This window comes from Zea mays, chromosome 2 (assembly GCF_902167145.1).
Source record: "Zea mays cultivar B73 chromosome 2, Zm-B73-REFERENCE-NAM-5.0, whole genome shotgun sequence".
NCBI classification, from domain to species: domain Eukaryota; kingdom Viridiplantae; phylum Streptophyta; class Magnoliopsida; order Poales; family Poaceae; genus Zea; species Zea mays.
Window position 1 is genome coordinate 40,800,250 of NC_050097.1, and position 9,612 is coordinate 40,809,861.

Below are 9,612 nucleotides of genomic sequence, written 5' to 3' on the forward strand. Positions count from 1 at the left end.
TCTTCGGGAAATTCTATTTCAAAACATTTGTGAAGAGTTCAGAAGTATCAGGCATAGAACTTTCCTGCAGATCAATATAAGTATATGCAGTGGTAAGCATCACAAATTTGAAGCAAAAGAACTATAAAAGCATATCTAAATGCAATGGGACCTTTGCTTTAGCAATGGCGTCATCTACTTATTTCCTGATTTCTTTCTCCATATCCTGAGAAGACAATAAGCGTATTAAATGATAGAATATGAACTGAACGAGCGCAGCCATGGTGGCGGCCGGGTAGAAAACAAGGGCAACAAAGATGTTGCGGACACAATTATGCACAGTTGTACATTTGGACTGATATCTTGGAAAGCATTCACTGACTAATGAATACCAAATCGACCAACACATCTGTATAGGAGGCTTAAAGCTAAATTCTGTATATTCCAAACCTGAATAAAGGTTCTGAAAAAGAAACATCATAAAAACAATAACACGCCTCATTTTGAACGCTGAAACTCTAAATAATAAAATCAAACTACCAGTTCTCCAAGTTTCTGACATCAAAATATATCTAAAACTAACTTGGAATCCAAGTTGGCTTGGACACAACAAGTTGTTTCTTAGCCCTGGCATAGTGGTCGGCTAGGGAAGTAGTAGTGCAATCGGCCTAGACGATTTAGGATAACAGAATTGCCTGGTATGCTCACAAACTGACCTCTCTGGTTTGATCAAGCAAACACTTGTCTCACTACAAATATTTGTCATATTTTTTTGTTCCAACATCTTCAGGATCACATGTTGTCTCACTACAAATATTTGTTAAATTTGATCATTGTATGATGATATAAAACTTGGTCACACTTACCTAGCTATTCTTCAGGTTCTAGATATTCTTTCAACAGATACCATTTTAGAACTCGAATACTCCAACTTAGGCATAAAGTGATGAACTGAGTGGAATGTGTAGAGATGTGTAGAGATCTGCAAGTGAGCAGTGCATTGGATTTCATCATTAATTTGAAGCTGATTTAAGCATGTAAAGTTGATTCACCATTTTAATCACCAACGAGAGGCAATTTAACAGCATCACCTCATTTTCTCAATTGAACAGTTGTACTACACAAATCCATATGAACAAAAAGAAACATCAATCAAAATAAAAAAAAGAAAGAACTCAACCCTGAGAAATTGGAGCTTGTGTGCTACCCGTTTCAACAGTTGTCCTACACAAATCCATATGAACAAAAAGAAACAGCAAACAAAATAAAAAAATGTTGGACAGTTGTACTACACAAATCCATATGAACAAAAAGAAACAGCAATCAAAATTAAAAAGGAAAGAACTCACCCTGAGAAATTGGAGAACACCACGATTGAGGATGTACTCGAGATACAATCTGTGCTACTCCAACTACGTTGAGACCTACTTCAATAGGGTGGATGTGTACTAATCAGATAGTGGTACAACATTAATCCAATAAAAGAAAAAGAGAGCCGAATCTTCTGTTAGGCTGAAACCGAAAACTCGCCCGAGAAATTGAAGAACACTCGGATGAGAAATTGAAGAATGCCACTTCCTTTCCCTTGTATACAACATTAATTCAAGGTACTCTTTTTTAACAAGGTCTACCCATAATAAATAGAAGAAACCACAATATAGATGGATAAGATCAACACTATTTCAACTAACCATACTTTTGTGAAATCTACCAATTCCACTTTATATATTAATGTAGAGCACAAAGGTACTGTTGTCACCTGCTTGTTTACTCATAGCCAAATCCATACTCAAATTTCAGTGTAAATTTAACATGCTCGTCCCTCACCATTGTTGCCAATGTTGTATCTATTCCAATGTTCTGCAAGTGACATACCATAAAAGGAGAACAATGTGAAAACGTGAGGGAAACAACTCTTCTAATCTGATACTCCTATACTATATTAAAACCATAAATCATTGATATATAAGTTTATGCATAGTAACATCCAATTAGTGTTATCCTATAAGATTAACAGAAGAAATATAACCGTATATAAAATTAGTACTCCTCGTCTTTTAAATTCATCTGAAATTGAGGTCCTGCGAAAGGGCACAGCGCAAACACATAGCAATCATTGGTGAATATGACCTAAAAACAACATACAGTATAAACCACTGAAATCAAAGAAATACATATTAGATATGTATCTAATGTAATTAAAATAAACATGTATGTTTTTTAAATATAATGCTTCACTCTAATTTAGGCCTCATTGGTGATGTCCATATAATGCTTGCCAAGCCACAGACTTTTATGAGTGCAAGTGGTAAGTCTGTAAGTGAAATTACTCCACTGCAGATTGTAAATCAATTGTTCTCCCTAGCCCTTTTCTCCTTAGTGCTGTTTATGTATGTTGGGCAGCTGGTTTCATACTTCAAGATACCATTCAATCATTTAGTTGTGGTAAATGTTGTCCTAGAGCTGGTACTTTGTGAAGGGGAAATGTGCCCTTGGGCCATTTCTAAGTATTTTGGTGATTTAGTGTCCAACACAAATGCTTAAGTGTTAAACTATGCCAAATGGTGGACAAAGTGCAAGTCAATACAAAGGTATGATTCTAGACTTAGTACATTGGTTTTTGTGTACTAACATATTTGTCTAAGTGCTAGAATCAGAGAAAATACATTTGGATAAGTCTTGGCTCGAGCAGCCAAGACTCTGCTCGGTCTGGGTGCACCAGACTGTCCGGTGGTGCACCGGACAGTGTCCGGTGCGCTAGGCTGGCGTCTGTCAATTGGCTACTCTCGGGTCTCGACGGCGGCGTACGGCTATAAATCACCGGACTGTCCGGTGGTGCACCGGACAGTGTCCGGTGAGTCGGCTACGGGGAAGTCGCTGCTCTCGAGAACCAAGTCAACAGCGTACGGCTATAATTCACCGGACTGTCCGGTGAGCCAACGGTTGGGCGCGCCAACGGTCGGCCGCGCAATCCGCGCGTGACGCGTGGCCGAGCCAACGGTCGGATGGGGGCACCGGACTGTCCGGTGTGCACCGGACAGTGTCCGGTGTGCCAACGGCTCCAAGTCTCCAACGGTCGGCTGCGCGAGAATAGGAAAGAAATCCGCACCGGACAGTGTCCGGTGGTGCACCGGACTGTCCGGTGCGCCAGTCGACTGAAGGCAAGAATTGCCTTCCTGGATTGCTCTCAACGGCTCCTAGCTGCCTTGGGGCTATAAAAGGGACCCCTAGGCGCATGGAGGAGCACACCAAGCATCCCTTGAGCATTCCTAAGCACCAAGACCTCATTTCCGCGCATTCGATTCTTTGTGATAGCAACTAGAGCTCCATTTGAGTAGAGAACTCTTTGAGTTGTGTTGAGAGCTCAAGTTGTGACTTGTGTGCGTATTGTTGCTCCGATTTTGTGTCTTGTGTGTGTTGCTCATCCCATCCTTACTTCCGTGATTTTTTGTGTTAATCAAATTGTAAGGGCGAGAGGCTCCAAGTTGTGGAGATTCCTCGCAAGCGGGATATAGTGAAACAAAGCAAAACACCGTGGTATTCAAGTGAGTCTTTGGACCGCTTGAGAGGGGTTGAGTGCAACCCTCGTCCGTTGGGACGCTACAATGTGGAGTAGGCAAGTGTTGGACTTGGCCAAACCACGGGATAAACCACTGTGCCTCTCTGTGTTGATCTCCTTGTGGTTATTGTGTTTTGCAAGAACTCCTCTCTAGCCACTTGGCTTTATTGTGCCAACTACTAATCAAGTTTTGTGGCATTAAGTTTCAAGTTTTTACAGGATCACCTATTCACCCCCCCTCTAGGTGCTCTCAATTGGTATCAGAGCCGTTCTCTTCAAAGAAGGGACTAATCGCCCGAAGGGATCGATCCTAAGGGAAAGGGAATAGTGATCAACGACAAGGAGAAAGAGTCTTTCATCAATGAGCCGAAAGACGACAAGCCCACTGACTCGGGCTCAAGTCAAAAGAAGAAGGACGGGAAGAAGAAGAGGCGTATCAGGAAGATCGTCTACTACGACGACAGCGACGAGTCTTCTTCTTCCCAAAAGGACGACGACGACAATGACTACGAGAAAAGGAAGACGGTTAATTCAAACTTTTCCTTTGATTATTCTCGTATTCCGCAAAATTCCAATGCTCATTTGCTTTCCATTCCCCTCGGTAAACCCCCTCACTTTGATGGAGAGGACTACGGATTTTGGAGTCACAAAATGCGTAGCCACTTGTTCTCTCTCCATCCAAGTATATGGGAGATAGTAGAAAATGGAATGCACTTTGATAGTACGGATAGTCCCATGTTCATCAATGAACAAATTCATAAAAATGCACAAGCTACTACTGTGTTGTTAGCCTAATGGTGCAGGGATGAGTACCATAAGGTGAGCGGCTTGGACAACGCCAAGCAGATTTGGGACACCCTCAAGATCTCACATGAGGGGAACGACGTCACCATGCTCACCGAGATGGAGTTGGTGGAAGGCGAACTAGGAAGGTTTGCAATGATCAGGGGGAGGAGCCAACCCAAACATACAACAGGCTCAAGACCCTCGTCAACAAAATAAGGAGCTATGGAAGCACGTGATGGACGGACCACAACGTCGTCCGCCTAATGCTAAGGTCTTTCACTGTCCTTGATCCACATCTTGTAAACAATATTCGTGAAAATCCTAGGTACACCAAGATGTCGTCCGAAGAAATACTTGGAAAGTTCGTAAGCGGGCGGATGATGATCAAGGAGGCAAGATACGTCGATGAGGCGTTGAATGGTCCAATTCATGAGCCTCAAGCCATTGCTCTCAAGGCAACAAATAGCAGGGAGGCGCTACCTAGCAAGGTGGCACAAGTTGAGGCGGCGGGGCTCAATGAGGAAGAAATGGCCCTCATCATCAAGCGCTTCAAGACGGCGCTAAAGGGTCGCAAGGAGCATCCCAAAAAGAGCAAGACGAAGGGAAAGCGCTCCTGCTTAAAGTGTGGTAAGATTGGTCACTTTATTGCTAACTATCCCGATAATGATAGTGACCAGGAACAAGGAAAGAATGGGAAAGGAGAGAACAAGAAGGTTTACAAGAAGGCTAAAGGCGAGGCACACCTTGGAAAGGAGTGGGATTCGGATTGCTCTTCGTCCGACTCCGACGACGAAGGACTCGCCGCCACCGCCTTCAACAAATCGTCTCTCTTCCCCAACAAGCATCACACCTGCCTCATGGCAAAGGAGAAGAAGGTAAGTACTCGAAATGCTACTACATATGCCTTTTCAAGTGATGACGAATCTAGCGATGATGAAGTAGACTATGCTAGTTTATTCAAAGGATTAGATAGGACTAAAATTGATAAGATCAATGAATTAATTGATGCCTTGAATGAGAAAAATAGACTTTTAGAAAAGCAAGAAGATCTCTTATATGAAGAGCATGATAAATTTGTAAGTGCACAAGATTCTCTTGCTTTAGAAGTTAAAAGAAATGAAATGCTTTCATGTGAATTGTCTACATGCCATGAATCTATTTCTAGCTTAAAAAGTATCAATGATGACTTGAATGCTAAACTAGAAATAGCTAATAAATCAACCTCTTGTGTAGAACATGTTGTGGTTTGCAATAGGTGTAAAGATTTTAATGTTGATGCTTGTAGTGAACACCTAGTCTCCATTTCTAAATTAAAGGATGAAGTGGCTAGTCTTAATGCTCAACTTAAGACTAGCAAAAGTGAATTTGATAAACTAAAATTTGCAAGGGATGTCTACACGATTGGTAGACACCCCTCAATTAAGGATGGACTTGGCTTTAAGAGGGAAGCCAAGAACTTAACAAGTCATAAGGCTCCCATCTCCGCCAAGGAGAAAGGGAAGGCCCATATGGCTAATAGTGCTCAAAAGAACCATGCTTTCATGTACCATGATAGGAGATATTCTAAGAATGTTCATAGAAGTTGTGATGCTTTTGATTCTCATGCCATGATTGCTTCAAGTTCTTCTATCATGCATGATAGAAATTTTGCTAGGAAAAATGTTGTTCATCATATGCCTAGAAGAAATGTTGTTCATGTACCTAGGAAAGTAAGTAATGAACATTCTACAATTTACCGTGCTTGCAATGCTTCCTTTGCTATTTGTAGAAAGGATAAGAAAGTGGTTGCTAGGAAATTAGGGGCAAAATGCAAGGGAGACAAAACTTGCATTTGGGTTCCTAAGACTATTGTCACTAACCTTGTAGGACCCAACAAGAGTTGGGTACCTAAGACCCAAGCCTAATTTGCCTTGCAGGTTTATGCATCTGGGGGATCAAGCTGGATTATCGACAGCGGATGCACAAACCACATGACATGGGAGAAGAAGATGTTCACCTCCTATGTCAAGAATAAAGATTCCCAAGATTCAATCATATTCGGTGACGGGAATCAAGGCAAGGTTAAAGGCTTAGGCAAGATTGCCATCTCAAATGAGCACTCTATCTCCAATGTATTTTTAGTAGAGTCACTAGGTTATAATCTTTTGTCGGTTAGTCAATTATGTCATATGGGATATAATTGCTTATTCACAAATGTAGATGTGTCTGTCTTTAGAAGGAATGATGGCTCATTAGCTTTTAAGGGTGTACTAGACGGCAAACTCTATTTAGTTGATTTTGCAAAGGAGGAGGCCGGTCTAGATGCATGCTTAATTGCTAAGACTGGCATGGGCTGGCTGTGGCATCGCCGTCTAGCACATGTGGGGATGAATAACCTTCACAAACTTCTAAAGGGAGAACATGTGTTAGGACTAACAAATGTGCATTTCGAAAAAGATAGACCTTGTGCAGCTTGTCAAGCAGGTAAACATGTGGGAAGTGCTCATCACATCAAGAACGTGATGACTACATCAAGACCCCTGGAGCTGCTGCATATGGACCTCCTCGGACCCGTCACCTACCTCAGCATTGGGGAAGTAAGTATGGTTTAGTAATTGTTGATGATTTTTCTAGCTTCACTTGGGTATTCTTTTTGCAGGATAAATCTGAAACCCAAGGGACCCTCAAGCGCTTCCTAAGGAGAGCTCAAAATGAGTTTGAGCTCAAGGTGAAGAAGATAAGGAGCGACAACGGGTCCGAATTCAAGATCCTTCAAGTGGAGGAATACCTTGAGGAGGAAGGAATCAAGCACGAGTTCTCCGCTCCCTACACACCACAGCAAAATGGTGTGGTAGAGAGGAAGAACAGGACGCTCATAGACATGGCGAGGACAATGCTTGGAGAATTCAAGACGCCCGAGCGGTTTTGGTCGGAAGATGTGAACACAGCTTGCCACGCCATAAACCGAGTCTATCTCCATCGCCTCCTCAAGAAGACATCATACGAGCTTCTAACCGGTAACAAACCCAACGTTTCATATTTTCGAGTTTTTGGGAGTAAATGCTACATTCTGGTGAAGAAAGGTAGAAATTCAAATTTTGCTCCCAAAGCTGTAGAAGGGTTTTTGTTAGGTTATGACTCAAATACAAAGGCGTATAGAGTCTTCAACAAATCATCGGGTTTGGTTGAAGTCTCTAGCGACGTTGTATTTGATGAGACTAATGGCTCTCCAAGAGAGCAAGTTGAGCTTGATGATGTAGATGAGGATGATGTTCCAACGGACGCGATTCGTACCATGGCGATTGGAGACGTGCGACCGCAGGAACTCAAGGAGCAAGATCAACCTTCTTCCTCAACAATGATGCACCCCCCAACTCAAGATGATGAACAGGTTCCTCAATGTCGGGGACCATAATTAGGGGTACCCTCAAGACTCCTAATTCTCAGCTGGTAACCCCCATCAGCATAAAGCTGCTAAGGCCTGATGGGTGCGATTAAGTCAGGGATCAGTCCGTTCGAGCGACTCGATCACGCCTCGCCCGAGCCTAGCCTCGGACAAGGGCAGCCGACCCCGGAGGATTTCCGTCTCGCCCGAGGCCCCCCTCCAACGGCGAACATATTTCCGGCTCGCCCGAGGCCCTGCCTTCGCTAAGAAGCAACCCTGACTAAATCGCCGCACCGACCGACCAAATCGCAGGAGCATTTAATGCAAAGGTGGCCTGACACCTTTATCCTGACGCGCGCCCCCCGGCAGAGCCGAAGTGACCGCCGTCACTTTGCCGCTCCACTGACCGGCCTGACAGAAGGACAGCGCCGCCTGCGCCACTCCGACTGCAGTGCCACTTGACAGAGTGAGACTGACAGGCAGTCAGGCCCTGCCGAAGGCACCATAGGAAGCTCCGCTCCGCCCGACCCAGGGCTCGGACTCGGGCTAAGTTCCGGAAGACGGCGAACTCCGCTCCGCCCGACCCAGGGCTCGGACTCGGGCTAAGTCCCGGAAGACGGCGAACTCCGCTCCGCCCGACCCAGGGCTCGGACTCGGGCTCAGCCCCAGAAGACGGCGAACTCCGCTCCGCCCGACCCAGGGCTCGGACTCGGGCTCAGCCCCAGAAGACGACGAACTCTGCTTCGCCCGACCCCAGGGCTCGGACTCCGCCCTGGCCTCAGCCGACGGCCTCCGCCTCGCCCGGCCCAGGGGCTCGGACTCGGCCTCGGCCACGGAAGACAGACTCGACCTCGGCTTCGGAGGAGCCTCCACATCGCCCAACCTAGGGTGCAGGCCAGCCACGTCAACAGGAGGCGCCATCATCACCCTACCCCGAGCTGACTCGGGCCGCAGGGAACAAGACCGGCGTCCCATCTGGCTAGCTCCGCCAGATAGGCAATGATGGTGCCCCGCATACTCTGTGACGACGGCGGCTCTCAGCCCCCTTACGGAAGCAAGAGGACGTCAGCAAGGACCCAACCGCTCCGACAGTTGTCCCTCCGCCAGGCTCCATCGCTCCTCCGACGGCCACGACATCACACCAGCTGGGTGCCAAAATCTCTCCGGCTGCCACGACGGCATGTACTTAGGGCGCTAGCTCTCCTCCGCTAGACACGTAGCACTCTGCTACACCCCCCATTGTACACCTGGATCCTCTCCTTACGCCTATAAAAGGAAGGACCAGGGCCCTCTTAGAGAGGGTTGGTCGCGCGGGGACGAGGACGAGACAGGCGCTTGCTTGGAGCCGCTCGCTCCCTCTCCCACGTGGACGCTTGTAACCCCCTACTGCAAGCGCACCCGACCTGGGCGCGGGACGAACACGAAGGCCGCGGGATTCCCACCTCTCTCACGCCGGTCTCCGGCCGCCTCGCTCTCCCCCCTTCGCGCTCGCCCTCGCGCTCGACCCATCTGGGCTGGGGCACGCGGCGACACTCACTCGTCAGCCCAGGGACCCCCCCGGTCTCGAAACGCCGACAGTTGGCGCGCCAGGTAGGGGCCTGCTGCGTGTTGACGAACAGCTTCCCGTCAAGCTCCAGATGGGCAGTCTCCAACAACCTCTCCAACCCGGGACGGTGCTCCGTTTCGGGAGTCTTGAGTTCATGTCCTTCGACGGCAGCTACGACATGATACTCCTTCCACCGCCGCGCGACAACGACAATGGCGGCCGACAGCCCGCCCGCCGGCGGCGGAATCGACGACGTCTTCCCCGCATGGTGGAGGAACAACCTTCGAGCTCATCCCGCCCTCTTCCCCGCCGACGGAGGGGAAGGCAGGGCAGCCAAGGCCAAGCAGGAGGCAGCGCCTCGTCGGCTGTCGAGCAAGT